The sequence below is a fragment of the Triturus cristatus genome, chromosome 2_2 (genome assembly GCF_964204655.1).
Source record: "Triturus cristatus chromosome 2_2, aTriCri1.1, whole genome shotgun sequence".
NCBI lineage: Eukaryota > Metazoa > Chordata > Amphibia > Caudata > Salamandridae > Triturus > Triturus cristatus.
Window position 1 is genome coordinate 1,261,896,846 of NC_140582.1, and position 12,377 is coordinate 1,261,909,222.

The 12,377-nt window shown below is 52.6% G+C and overlaps 1 protein-coding gene across 1 annotated transcript in view; it reads left to right on the top strand.

Annotated features, from left to right (window-relative positions):
• Window positions 1-12,377, top strand: part of LOC146863555 (CD5 antigen-like) — an 881,885-nt gene that overhangs the window by 788,526 nt on the left and 80,982 nt on the right. The window lies entirely within an intron of this gene.

Below are 12,377 nucleotides of genomic sequence, written 5' to 3' on the forward strand. Positions count from 1 at the left end.
TCTCTCTCCCCCTCTACCTCCCTCTGTCTGTCACCCTCTGTCACCTCAGCCCAGCTTCCTAGGCACACACTTTTAGCAGATCTTTGAATGGCCCTTGGCTTGTTCATGTGAGTGTGTTTGTGTTCTCCAGGCAACCATTGGGTGTAGTGTCTGTGTCTGTGCTGCTGCTGTGGTGGTGTGTGCTGCCACTCTTTCACAGTGTTGGCTGTTCATTGGCTGCTGTCATGTGCAAGAAGGTGCCTTCAACCCCATGTCTTCATGCAAGGCGTCCGCCATTTGCAGGCAAGTCTTTCCTGTGTGGGGACACACTGTTTGTCTGGCTGTGACCTAGTCCATATGGGCAGAGGGCATAGTTGTCTGCTTCTGAGTTGCACTATGTGATTTTTGAGGCCCACACTCCCGCCATCCGGGTTCCCGTGTCTTGTGTTGGTGTTTTCTGTGGCCTGTGACTTGGGATTGTCCAGCTGGGTGCATGTGGCATGGTGGCGCTAGTGGCATGTGCGTGTTTATGGAGTGTGGGTGAGTCATGCGATAGCTTGGAGTGGTTGCGTGCATGATTGTGAGTTTGGTTGTGGATGAGGTTCCCCCCATGTGAGGTGAGTTGTTTGTGTACTCACCAGGCTCTCGGAGTCCTTCTACTCCGTCGACTGCCACCACCGGCAGTATGGCCATCACCCTCTCCTCCCAGGGCTGGTAGTGTACCGGTCTGCGGGGCGGCCCTCCTCCAGTGATGTTGGCGTTGTTGTGGTCGCCGGTCATCTTGGCTCGGACCCTCCTCCGCAGATCGTACCACCTGGATTGGCATTCCTGCCTGGTCCTTCTGGTGGCCGCAACAGCATTCACAGCATCGACGATCCTCCGCCACATGGCTGTTTTGTCGGAGATGCTGGTCTGTCTGACCAATGTTCCAAAGAGGTGTGGCTCAACTCTGAGGATTTCATCGACAAGGACCTCCAACTCTCGGCTAGTGAACTTTGGATTCTTGTTAGTGGGCATGGTGAGGGGTGTGGGTGTGGATGGTTGTGGGGGGGTGGGGGTGGATGGTTGTGGGGGGTGTGGGTGTGGTTGTTTGTGTGTGTGTGTGAATGTGATGAGGGGGTGTTTGTGACGGTGTGTGTGTGAAGGTGTGCAAGCGTAAGGTGTATTGAAGGTTCAAGTCTGGTGCTGTAGGTCGTCTGTGGGGTCTGGCAGCAGTGAGTCTGTTGCAAAGGCTCATGGTTTGTGTGTGTGGGCCCTTTTTATTGGTCCTTTGGTGGGTGTGGCTGTGTTTGAACTTTGGGTGGGTGTGTTATAAGGAGTGGTTGTGTTTTGGGCCTCTGTTTTGGATTTTGGCAGTTGCAGGTCAGTGAATGTGTTGTTTTTGGGCTTGTTGGACATGTTTAGTGACTTTGTGCCATTCGAATGGTGTATTCTTGTGTTGTTTTGCTTGGTCCTGGTTGTGTACGTGCGTTTTTAACGTGTGTACGGTGTGTACTCCGGGCATTTTGTTGTACAGTGCTGTCCATGTGTCTGGCTTGGTACGACTCGTACATGCGCGATGTTGTGTGAAGGTGCTGGTGTTGGGGCCTGGGGTACGCTCCCTACTTAGAATGTTGGGGTGGGGGTATGCTCCATGCATACGCGGGTGGGGGTACGCGTCGTACATACACGGTTGGGGTGGGGGTACGCGTCGTACATACACGGTTGGGGTGGGGGTACGCTCCATACGTCCGCGGGTGAGGGTACGTGTCGTACATTCACGGTTGGGGTGGGGGTACGCGTCGTACATACACGGTTGGGGTGGGGGCAAGCTCCATACGTCCGCGGGTGAGGGTAGGGGTCGTACATACACGGTTGGGGTGGGGGTACGCTCCATGCATACACGGGTGGGGGTACGTGTCGTACATACACGGTTGGGGTGGGGGTACGCGTCATGCATACACGGTTGGGGTGGGGGTACGCATCGTACATACACGGTTGGGGTGGGGGTACGCATCGTACATACACGGTTGGGGTGGGGGTACGCTCCATGCGTCCGCGGGTGGGGGTACGGGTCGTACGTACACAGTTGGGGTGAGGGTAGGGGTCGTACATACACGGTTGGGGTGGGGGTACGCTTCATACGTCCGCGGGTGGGGGTATGGGTCGTACATACACGGTTGGGGTCGGGGTACGCTCCATGCGTATGCGGGTGATGGTACGCGTCGTACATACACGGTTGGGGTGAGGGTAGGGGTCGTACATACACGGTTGGGGTGGGGGTACGCTCCATGCATACGTGGGTGGGGGTACGCGTCGTCCATACACGGTTGGGGTGGGGGTACGCTCCATACGTACGCGGGTGTGGGTACGGGTCGTACATACACGGGTGGGGATTCGACTTGTACATAGGAGGGCTGGGGGGGTGTTGGGCACGTATGCGGGCCCATGTCTCCATGGTTGCAATGGGAGTTCGGTGCGGACGGTGTTTTTTCCATCCGGTTGTAACATCGGACGCACGGGATGGATCGTGATTCCGCGGTCGGACTTCACTTTTCAAATTTGTATGGTAAATCATCCGAGGACGTGTCAGACACATTTTCCAACCTGAGGACGTGTGGGGAATTAATCCTGATGCGATTCGTACTTGGCAGTTTGTACGGCACTTGTACGATTCGTACGGTAAAAAGACCGGATACGAGTCGTACGGGGATTTTTTTTACCGGATCGTAATCGGCACCATAGTGTCTGCTTAATGTCATGCAATAAGGGTTTCCTCCCATGCCTACTGCTAGTGTTATGAGGAGTGTATTTATAGATGCCGACTGTGTCCCTAGGCCACTGCTATAGATGATGCCTTCATGATCCAGGTGGCAGCATGTTGGCCCTGCTGATGTTAGGTAGGATGTACCGGTGCGGATGGACCTTATGCCTAAATATCATTCATGTTTAATGCATCCATGCCAACGAGGTTGCCTAGTGCAGGATGTGGGGTTTAATCCCTAAAGATGCCTCATGCAAATGTTTAACGCCTAATATCATGCCATGCTGATGTGTATTCATGCCTAATGCCTTTCCCCTCAGGGTTGCCGTGTTGATTTTAGGCCTATTGCGTTCCTGCGGAAGGGGTGCCACATACTAATACGTTCCTGGGCCTAATGTTTTCCCTCCGGGCTTGCGCATAATGTGTTTAAATGCTGACCTGATGTTTTCATTCTAGGCTCATGGTTAATGCCTCATACCCCAATATGTTTTATGCCTACTGAGAGGCAGAGATGTTTTCGTTCCATGCCTAATGCTAATTTGACATAGGCCTAAAGTGTTTTATGCTAGGTGCATGGGGTTGCCAGCAGCGACTGGCGTTTGCATTTTCATTGACTCCACATTTATACCCTGTGAATGGTTACCCGGTGCCGGCTGGCCCGGAAGATATGCACCTGTGTCTTGCATTTTAATGTGTTTTATAATACACAAGTTATTTTTCACCTAACCTGGTGTGGAGTTTCTTTTTGTAGTGTGCCTTGTGTGTTGCCTGTGTATGCTGCGCGGATTCTTTACACATTTCCTTCCTCCTGAGTTTGGCCCACCCGCTCGGCACCACGGTACCCCGTGTCTAACAAACATATAAAACAAACACAGTTAGGTGTGAAACCAAATACATAAAATATAATTCAGTGCAATTTAAAAATTGTTATGAATTCATATTGCATGTAAAATGTCTGGTAATGATGAAGGAGGGTTGACAATGACTTTGGACAAGTTATAAAACCAATTACAAGCTTTAAACATCTTCTAAATGAATTAATAGTAATGCGTGTTTGGTTAATACCACATCACTGCTATTTCACCTGTTTTGATCATTCTTAAAGTGTCAATGCATAAATAAAAATGAGCACGTTCCGCAAGGGCAGGGTAACTCTTGGATGATCAGATGCAAATTTGATGAGCGTTCTTATTCAAATGCCCAAGGAGCACAAATGTATATATTTATGCACGAATAAAAGTGCAATTCGTAGGTGGTTATTTACATTCAACGAAAGTTTCAGTATAAATATGCATATGAGAAGAGGATGGGGAATACAATTTATGTTCCACAAGTGTCCGGCAGGGTAGCAGCTCTAAGCAACTTGTCTGTTTTATCTAGGAATTTTATCAAGCTACAAATAGCTTTAGAATGAGCGTCGTTCAGCAGGAAATCTACTGCTGCTTGAGTTGCACGGGAACCTTGCTTAATCCATATTTGATGAAGAAATGTCCTGCGGTCCTTGATTAGAGCTGGACAGATACAGAGAAAATGAGACCGATTACCTTGGAATTGACCACATAGCCGACACTCAGTTGATACTGGGTGCGTCAACCAAGCTGGTAGAAGATTAAGTGATTTAAAGTTTCCCATCCCAATAAGACAATTCTTAATTTTGGAGTGAACAGTAAAGGTATCTGTAAGATATTTTTTAATCTTTCTTTTATCATGACCACTGGTATAAGATGAGCATGTTTTCGAGGCCGTAAGGGTCTGGTGATCTTGTACAAATGATGCTTTTTGAATTTGTCGATTTAACACCTTTTTAAAATTCTTGTGTGGAAGATTTCGATTCCACAAGATTGCAGCTGCTTTAAGGTTCAATGCTTCATGGAGGGCGACAGTCCAAGAATTTTGAGTGACTGTATGATCCGTTGAAGATACTTCCTTCCAGATTACATTTTTCAGTGTTCCTACATTGGCAGCCCAAGTCAAAAAGGAAGATCATCCTGGAGTCATTCTGAAGCCATCCGATGACTTCAGCCAGGCCCAAGTCAAAAAGGAAGATCATCCTGGAGTCATTCTGAAGTCATTCGATGACTTCAGCCAGGCTATTCCTGCAATTATCTGGGGAAGTCGTCCGAAGCCATCCTGAAGTCTGCCTATAGGGTGGAATATTTAAATGAGATGACTCTAGAGTCATCAGAGAAACTACTCCAGGATTAGCTCCTGATTACTTCAGTGGAAAAGATGTGATGATCTTGAACTACTGCAGGAGGATCCATGATGATTTCAGGATTAGGGTGGATTACTCCAGGATGGGTTCCCGATTACTTCAGTGGAAAACATGTGATGATAATGTACAACTCCAGAATGATCCCACAATGATTGCTGGATTACTCCAGGATGATCCTATGACCATTTTAGAATGGGGCTTTTTTATTATAGAATCATCTTGTGATGACTTCAGAATGAGGCTGCGTTACTCAAGGATGATCCAAGGATAACTTTAGAATGGAACTGGCACTGTATTAGTCGATGATTTAATGAGGCGGATATGTATTACTGCATGGCGGTTTCAATATGAAGATGTATAACTCTAGGACTTGGGTAATCACAAATGTTCTGTCTGGGGCCAAAATTACAATGTGGTTTGTGGCCGTGGTCCGCACCGGTAGGGGTGGGGTCAGTGGGAAGCGGGGCTAGAGTAAAAAAAAAAATCAAACCAGTTTCAAAACATTAGACAATGCTGTATTTCACAAGCAGATGTAACTACAAAGAGCCCATTTTGATAATACATTTTTATTAGCAGACAATAGCAATCTTTTTTTTTTTTTTTTTTTTTTTAGTGTCTGGATGGTTTTTTTTTTTTTTTTTTTTTTTTTTTTTAAATTTTATTGAAACAATAAATCAAATACAAGCATGGGCCTACAACCACCAGGGCCGGCCGCTAGATTCAGAAATGATCGTACATTAGTTAAAGCAGTAGGCGACACCTGGGGCCCAGCCCCGTAAATGGCTCAGGATAGCTCGAGAGAAGCAGGAGACATACATTTAACATAAATAACAACAAAAAACAAAAGGCGAGGCATACAGGCAGAAAACGTGGGTCAGGCTACATCCGGGGGACTTTTACTCCAAGACTTCAATTAGCTATCATCAGGAGGGAGTATTGAAAGATCGGGGGGGGGTAACGGGAAAGGAACATCCATATATGCGATTATACAATCAGTTACGAGGAACCATCAAGGGTCAGGGGGACAAAGCAATATCGGTGTCCACTAGGGGGGGCGTACAGATACCCCCACGATATACGTTCCATTGCCCCCAAATTCTACCCCATGCCCCTGGTTTACCGCGGGCCACATATACAGTCTTCTCCCTAAACATACACCAGTCCATGTTTTCCTTCCATACTGACACGGTGGGTGGCCGCTGGGAGCCCCAAAGCTGCGCTATATCCCTCTTGGCAATCATGTAGCCCAGGGCCGCCCACCGAGTCTGCGCCGCGTTATAATCATTGGGCTCCCACACATTCAAGACACAGCGACGCACCTCCGGCAGCAGCTCCACCCCGGTGACTTGCCCCATGACCCCATGAACCCGACGCCAGAATTCCGCCACCTCCCGGCACTCCCAAAGGATATGGAGAAAGGTGGCACTGAGCCCACACCCCCGCCTGCAGAGCCCATCCTCAGAGAATCCCATCGAGACCAGACGGGGGCCCGTAACATACACCCGGTGGAGAATCTTTAGCTGAACCAGGCGGAGGCGGGCTGGAATGGCAACTTCCCTGGGGGACGATAGTGCGGACTGCCAGTCCTCGTCGTCTAATTCCACCCCGTCCCCCGTCCACGTCTCCCGAAGGCGCACCAATAGGTCGGCCCGATTGTTAATGAGTTTTTTATAAATTAAGGAGATAGTACTGTCGGGAACATGACCATCAAGTATGCGGTCCTCGAGGGGCGAAGAGGCAGGGATCTTGGTCCCCTCCCCAAAGACAGAGAGCAGGGCATGCCGAACCTGGGCGTATCGGAAAAACTCCTTTTCCGTGAGTTCGTATTCGCTCTGGAGCGCCGCGAAGGTCTTCACCGCGCCCTTCATCCATAAGTCTCCCACTCTACTGATGCCAATCGTGTCCCAACGGTCAAACCCCTTCGTTGTCCAGAGGCTTCCCAGTCGGTCGGAGGCAAATAAAGGAGTAGCGCATGTTAGTCGCTCACTCCAGCCCATGGCTACATTGGCCGCCTTCCAAATCCGTACCGCGATCTTAGTGGGGCCCGTCAGGGTCCGTCCAGCCGAGCGGGAGTAAAGCGCCCTGTTATAGTTACCGCCGGGGAGCAGGAATTTATCCATCTCATACGCCGGATTCAAGCCAGGCGCATACGTGGCGTGGTTAATGGCTGATAGCTGCGAGGCCCAATAATACCTGCGAATGTCGGGAAGCGCGATGCCCCCGTCATACCAGGGGAGAGTAAGTTTGGCCAGGGCAATACGCGCCCGCCCGTCCCACACCAGTCTCCTCTGCAGACTCTCTACTTCCCGAAAGTAGGCTACTGGAATGATGTCGAAGGAGTTCTGAAGTGCATAGAGGAACCTGGGAAGGGACATCATTTTAAACAATGCGGCCCGACCCAGTGGGGACAGGGGCAGCCTACACCACCGAGCCGTGTCTTCCCTCAAACGTCGAAGTGGAAGCAGGAGATTGTGCTCATAGCGAGCCACCGGGTCCAACGAGATGTGTATCCCCAGGTATTTAAAGCCGGACAGAGATATTTGGATCGGAAGCCGAAGCGGCAGGAGAGGGGGGCCACCGGAGATAGGATAGACACAGGATTTAGACCAGTTAATCGTGAGACCCGAATTTCTCCCATAGGAAGTCAGGACATCGAAGAGAACGTTAAGCGACTGCCGCGGCGAGGTAAGATACAGGAGGATATCGTCAGCATATAACGAGACCCGATCCTCAAAGCCCGGGGCCCACCGGATCCCCCTGATCGAGGGCTCCCAGCGGAGCCAAGCGGCGAGTGGCTCCAGGGCGAGAGCAAAGAGCAGAGGGGACAACGGGCACCCCTGCCTCGTACCCCTACCAAGAGCGAAGGGCCGAGAGACCCGCCCATTAACCACCACCTGAGCCATGGGTCCCGTGTAGAGAAGCTTCACCCAGCCAAGAAATCCCTCCCCAAAGCCGAATTTGGTCAAAACAGCCCAGAGGAATGGCCACTCGATGGTGTCAAAGGCCATCGTGGCATCTAAAGAAACCAGCACGGCCGGTTCAGAGAGGTACTCCGCCCTGGCGAGGGCGCCATGGAGACGCCTCAAGTTGAGGGCGGTGTTGCGATGTGGGATGAATCCGCATTGATCAGGATGAATCAGATCGCAGATGACGCTCAACAAACGATTGGCAAGGACTTTAGCCAGGATTTTAGGCTCTGCATTTAGCAGTGAGATAGGCCTGTAGGAGGCACAGCGGTCCCGTGGCTTACCGTCCTTGGGGATCACGACTATCGTGGCCAGTCGCTGGTCGACCGGAAGGGAACCGGCCTCAAGGGACTCCAGAAACATACGACGGAGGAAGGGCGCTAGTTTATCCGGGCGCAACTTATATAATTCGATAGGTAGACCGTTGGGACCCATGGCCTTGCCCGAGCGAAGGGACCGAATCGCAGTCGCGATTTCATCTACCGTCAAGGGAGCGTCCAGCTGCTCACGGTCCTCGGCAGAAAGGCCAGGCAAAGCAATGTCCCTCAGGAGAAGGCGAGAATCTTCCTCATCTCTATCAGTCACCGGGGAGTACACAGTCCGGAGGTGGTCGGCAAAACATTCCACAATCTCACCAGGCTCCGTCACACACACTCCATCCGAGACACGCAACTCCGGGACCACACGATTCACTCTCTCCCTCTTATCCAGCCACGCAATCAGCTTTCCCGCCTTGTCCCCGGCATCATACAACCGACCCTGCTGCTCCCTATACATAGTTTTGGCAGCGTCGGTGACAAGAGATCTGTATTCAAACTGTTTCAGATTAAGGGCATGGAGCCCGTCCGGAGTGACACCCGCCTCCAAGGCCGACTCCAGCCCCAAGATGTCAGTCTCCAGCTTCACCACCGCCTCACTCCTGAGCTTCTTAGCCACCACTATCTGGGAGAGGGCGTGTCCGCGGATTACAGTTTTAAAGGCTTCCCACAGGGACATTGCAGACAACACAGACCCCTCGTTTTCAAGAAAGTATTGGTCCATAGCCTTAACCAGACTCTCGCGGGTCGTGGGGTCTCGCAGGTACCACGGGTTAATGGGAGCGATCCGCCCTGCAGACCGCGACTCGGTGTCAAAGAGAAGCCACAGCGGGGAATGATCGGAGATACCCCTCGCTAGGTGCCTGACCTCTCGAATTCGACCCGCCTGCGTCGCGGGCATAAGGAAATAGTCTAACCTAGAAAGACTCCCATGTGCCCCAGAGTGAAAGGTGTATTGACATTGGGTCGGATGCATTAATCGCCAACTATCCACCAGGCCGAAGGTCTCCAACAGACCACCTAGCCAAGCCTGGGCAGCGGGGAGGGCCCTGGGTGGGTGACGATCCAGGTCACCCGAGACCACCGAATTAAAATCCCCGCCCATAAGCAAAAGGCCATCCGGAAGTTCAAGCAGCAGTCGACCCAAGTCCGCGAAGGTGGAGTTCTGGAGGCCCGGTGGGACGTAAATTGAGACCAGGGCAAGGGGATGCCCCTCCCACCTCCCAGTCAGACAAACATAACGCCCTCTGTCATCTGAGACCACCCGCGTGATCTCCAACGGAAGTGAGGATCGCAGGAGAATGCCCACCCCCCTGGAGCCAGTTGTGTAACCAGAGTGAGCCACGAGGCGGTATCCCCCCCTGTTCATTGCATGGCAGACATTACCAACCAAATGCGTCTCCTGGAGAAACACCACATCAGGAGTCAGACGACGCAAATACTGCAGAACTACACCCCGTTTGATACGGTCCCCCAACCCATTGACGTTCCAAGACATCAGCTTCAACCCGTCCCCCCCCATCCCCTCCAATAGATCAGAGGTCCCCCCGCAAGCAGCACAAGTCCCAAAAGTGGAAGAAAATCAATACCTCGCCCTGCAAACAAAAACCACACTACAAAACAACCCCTCCTTCCCCCCCACCCCCCCCAACACCCAACTCCCCCCACCCTGCACCCCTGCGGGCCAAAAAAAAACCCAAAATTGCAGTGTGCCTGTCGCCCAACTAACCCCAGTCTACAAAAAGACCCCGGAGGAGGAAAGGGACCCGTCCCCGCCCGCCCCCCATACACATACTAGCAAAACACACTGAACCAAAGAAGTACAACCCAGCTGAGCAGTGCAAATTGACAAAATCAAGGACCAAGAGTCACTCCAAAGGGGACCCGCCACCGTTGGCACCCGCAGAGGGCCCGGGACGGCCACCTCTGTCAGGCAGCGAGTCCAACCAGTCACTCACGGCCACAGGAGAGTCAAAGAAGGCAGTCCGATCATCATGTTCCACTCGGAGTTTGGCAGGGTAGAGCATAGAGTACTTTAGGCCCAGCTCACGAAGACGACGTTTCACCCCCTGGAATCCCATCCGCTGCTTCTGGACAAGTTGAGTAAAGTCCGGATAAAAGTTAATGGATGAGTTCTCATGTCGAACCGGGCCATGGACCCGCGAGGCCTGCAGAATCGCATCCCGGTCTCTGTAGTAAAACAATTTGGCCACGATAGGCCTCGGGGGGGCCCCCGGCCGTGGCCGCCCGCCCGGAACTCGATGAGCCCGTTCAACGGCAAAAAATTTACTCAAGCCCGCGGGGGTCAGCTGTTGGAGGATGAGTTCCTCGACCAGGAGGTCAACCGGGCGGTCGTCGGAGGACTCCGGTACGCCGATGACACGGATGTTGTTGCGTCGGGCCCGTCCCTCGAAGTCCTCCAGCCGCCGGGCCATCTGCTCGTTGACCACCTTGATGTCGCCAAGCGCGGCCTGCAGGCCCGACACATCCGCACCCAGGGTGGAGGTCCGTGCATCGAGAGTTTGAACCCTCTCGTTTGTTTTGGAGAGGTCCGCCCGTATTAAGGTGACATCAATCGCCACCGTATCGATCTTGCGGGCCAGGGCCTCATATTGCGTGGCGATGGTCTCCCTGATGCCATCAATGGCGCCCATGATGTCCTGTAGGGAAAGTTCTGAAGAGACGGATGTGCCACCACCGGCGACGTCTGAGGGGGGACCGGCCGTTCCAGGAGAGCCTCTGCCCTGAGTGTAGCGGTCCATGTTGTTGGTCTGGACCGATCCTCCACGGAGGGAGGATTTAGTCTTACGCCCCTCGGGGCCCCCCTTGCCCCCCATGCGGCCACGGACTCCGAGGGGGACCGCCGATCAAGAGTAGTTGGGATACCGGCCCTGGAAACCAACGCCTCACCCGAGGCAACAATATGGCGGTGCGGGGGGACCCAGGGCGATAGGCACTCTAGTGGCAGGTGGAGACAAAGCTTTGTGCAGAGTTTAGGGAAACACCCCGCCACCTCAATCGCTCCACCGGCCAGCCCCCTGAGGTCTGAAAGTGAAACCGAAAGTGGCCAAGCGGCCCCCGGCACCGCGCCACAGCCGTTGTTGTTCAACTGCGACACGGCCCCACGGCCCACCTTGCCCCGGGCACCTCCGTCGGGTGGGTCCCAAAAGTTCAAACAACGATATTTCAGGATTCCCGGGTCCGATTAAATTCCTGAAAAGAGATACGTGCTCAGCTGGTCGTCCTCTCCCAGATTCCATAAACCAAATCAGGATATTGTCAGGATAAATTCCGAGGAGCAGCGAGGGTCCGGGGAGCCCTGTGCTCACGCGACCATCTTGGATGCGCGCTAGGCTCCTCCCCCGACAATAGCAATCTTAAGAGGCATTGCATAGCTTCATACACACTTTGACCCCAATTCCATCACAGTTTTTCTCTCAGTCAGTCAGTCTCTCTCTCTCAGTCAATCTCTCTCAGTCAGTCAGTTAGTCACTCAGTCAGGCAGTCAGTCACTCAGTCAGTCTCTCTCTGTCAGTCTCTGTCAGCCAGTCTCTCTCTCAGTCAGCCAGTCTCTCTCTGTCAGTCACTCACTCTCTCTGTCAGTCACTCTCTCAGTCAGTCAGCCAGTCACTCTCTCAGTCAGTCTCTCTCTGCCAGTCTCTCTATAAGTCAGTCAGTCTATCTTTCTCTGTCAGTCAGCTCTCTGTCAGTCAGTCTCTCTCTCTGTCAGGCCGTCTCAGTCAGTCAGTCATTCAGTCTTTCTCTCTCAGTTAGTCAGTCTCTCTCAGTCAGTCAGTCTCTCATTCAGTCAGTCTCTCTCTCAGTCAGTCAGTCTCTCAGTCAGTCAGTCTCTCTCTCTCTCCATTCTCCCTCTCTCTCTCCATTCTCCCTCTCTCTCCACCCTCCCTCTCCCTCCACTCTCTCTCCCTATCCACTCTCCCTCTCTCTCCACTCTCCCTCACTCTCTCTCCACTCTCCCTCCACTCTCCCTCCACTCTCCCTCTCTCTCCACTTTCTCTCCTCTCTCTCTCTGGAGTGCCATGGGTACATTATCTACAAGGTCCTCGGGCCGCCAAGGAAAGCCTGCCGGGCCGCTGGTGGCCCGCGGACCGTACTATGAGTACCACGGCTCTAGGATGATCTCGAGTAGAAATACT